The sequence below is a fragment of the Magnolia sinica genome, chromosome 5 (genome assembly GCF_029962835.1).
Source record: "Magnolia sinica isolate HGM2019 chromosome 5, MsV1, whole genome shotgun sequence".
NCBI classification, from domain to species: Eukaryota; Viridiplantae; Streptophyta; class Magnoliopsida; order Magnoliales; family Magnoliaceae; genus Magnolia; species Magnolia sinica.
In genome coordinates this window covers 9,069,222-9,071,841 of record NC_080577.1, presented here as the reverse complement: position 1 = coordinate 9,071,841, position 2,620 = coordinate 9,069,222, and the positions used below count along the sequence as shown (strand labels likewise).

General features: G+C 46.0%; 1 pseudogene; it reads left to right on the top strand.

Annotated features, from left to right (window-relative positions):
* Positions 1-219: 219 nt before the first annotated feature.
* LOC131245374 (pentatricopeptide repeat-containing protein At2g44880-like) lies at positions 220-2,620 on the top strand (annotated as a pseudogene).

The following is a 2,620-nucleotide window of genomic DNA, read 5'->3' as shown; positions in this document are numbered from 1 at the left end:
TTTTTAATGGTGGGTGTTTAATGACCACTGTTTCCTGTGGTGTGGTCCAATGAAGATTTGGATATAAATAATTTTTAAGAAAATGTACTAAAAGGATCTGGAAAAAATGATGGACGGCGTGGATATACAACACATACATCAAGATGGGCCCCACGGTCAGGGGCTATGCCCATTAACGTGTTACCCGATTAACACCTAATCCACTCCCTTCAAATGGGAACCTACAAGGCTTTCCAGCGGATCCGGCCTTGTGAGTTGTGAGTGCAAGATCAATCAACCACCATTGACGTTTTGATGCTCTGTAATTCCTCTCAGTCTCAAAGCTGTAAGAAATTGATGAGAGAGAGAGAGATGAAAGGTGGAATCTCAATTGCTCATGAACGAATCAACAGCAGCAGCAACTCTCTGGAGCCCAAAAGAAAAGCAATGCATCTCTCTCCTGCTACAGCATCAGCAGCAGAAGAGGGGGTGGTCCACCGCCCGAAACCCTCTCCTCCAAATTCACGCATTCATCCTCAGGCACGCCCTCGATTCCAACCTCTCCCTCCTCACCAAATTCATATCCGCCTGCTCCGACCCCACCCCAGCTTCCGACCCACTTGCCGGAATCCGACACGCCCGCCGCGTGTTCGACAACCGTCGCAGCCAGGATGCGTTCCTCTGCAACTCCATGATTCGGGCCTACCTTCAGAACTTCCAGTTCAGAGAGTCCGTTTATCTCTATAGAAGCCTTTGGCAAGAAGGTTGCTTTGCTCCGGATAACTACACCTTCCCGTTTCTCGTGAAATCCTGTGCTTCCAATTTGGCCGTTGAAGTGGGCCAACAGCTCCACAATCAGGTTATCAAGATGGGCATCTACTTTGATGTGTATGTGTCGACGGCTATGGTTGATATGTATGCTAAATTTGGAAAGGTGGAGTCATCGAGGAGGGTGTTTGATGAAATGCCTCACAGAAGTCCGGCGTCTTGGACTGCAGTAATTGTCGGTTATGCAAGGTCAAGAGATGTGGAAGTTGCGAGGGAGTTGTTTGAGTGGATGCCGAATAAAGATCCTGCTTCCTTTAATGCCATGATCGATGCTGTTGCTAAATTAGGAAACATGGTGCTTGCACGCCAATTGTTTGATGAGATGCCAGAGAGGAACGTGATCTCGGACTTCAATGATCTCAGGCTACTGCAAGAACAGGAACTTGGATGCTGCTAGATGTCTGTTTGATTCGATGCCGGAGAAGAATCTGTTCTCTTGGAATGTGATGATTGGTGGGTACTGCCAGAATAAGCAACCACATCCAGCACTTGAATTGTTTCGGCAAATGCAGTTTGATTCGTTGTTGCAGCCAGATGAAGTGACTGCTGTGAGCATCATTCCGGCCATAGCTGATTTGGGTGCTCTTGATTTGGGTTGTTGGATCCATAGCTATGTCCGAAGAAAGAGACTTGATAGATCAAGCAGCGTCCTCACTGCTCTCAGAGACATGTATGCCAAGTGTGGTGAAATTCAGAAAGCGCAGCAGGTTTTTCACAAGATGCCTCAGAAAGAAGTAGCTTCTTGGAATGCTATGATCAATGGGTTTGCCGTCAATGGGTGGGCCAGGGAAGCACTTGAGGTGTTTTTGGAGATGCTGAGTGAAGGTGTTAAGCCAAATGAAGTGACAATGATAGGGGTATTGTCTGCCTGTAGTCATGGGGGCCTGGTGGAGGAGGGGAAGAAATGGTTTAGTGCAATGGTAGAGTATGGCATTGATTGAAGGATCGAGCACTACGGATGCATGGTTGATCTTTTGGGAAGGGCAGGTCACGTTGAGGAAGCTGAGGAGCTGATCGAGAGGATGCCATGTGAGGTGAAAGGGATAGTCTTGAGCTCATTGTTATTTGCTTGCAGATGCCATGGGGATGTCAGGAGGGCGGAGAGAGTAATGAGAAAGGCACTCAAACTGGAGCCATGGAATGTGGGGAACTATGTCATGGTGAGGAACATGTACGCTGGGGAGAGGAGATGGGAGGATATGGCTGAGGTTAAGGGGATGATGAGAAGGAATGGGGCCAAGAAAGAGGTTGGTAGTAGTGTTATTGAGGTGAATTGTAGAGTATGGGAGTTTGTAGCAGGAGATAGAATGCACCCGAAATGGGAATTGATATATGAGGTGCTGGGGAATCTGCGGGCGCACATGATGGTGCAAAATACGGAAGGAAGTATGGCAATTGCTGGCAATTGGATATGAAATGTAGGGAGCAAAGGCATTTGTTTTTGGGTAAAAATGCAAACGGGTACCAGGTAGTTGAGGCAAACACATACAAACTCACTCATGGGACTTGAGTTGCTTTTATTTAAGGGGATCAAATCTAACTCATTGGATGTTTTGTTCGACGATTAGTAGTTAGTCAGGCTAGGCCTGTTGAAACTCAAGCTCAATTAATTAATTAGGTTTGTTGGTGGCAATTTACTACTTGTGTGAACTAAATTTTTTGAAATGCTTTTAAAGTCTTCGATTGTTTGGTCCTCTCAAAAGACCACATCTCGGCTTCTATAAACCGTCTCATCCACTGAATTCGATTACGTGTAACTGATTTTTTCATTTGTATAAATCAATAAGATATGAGTCATAGATTTGTCATCTAA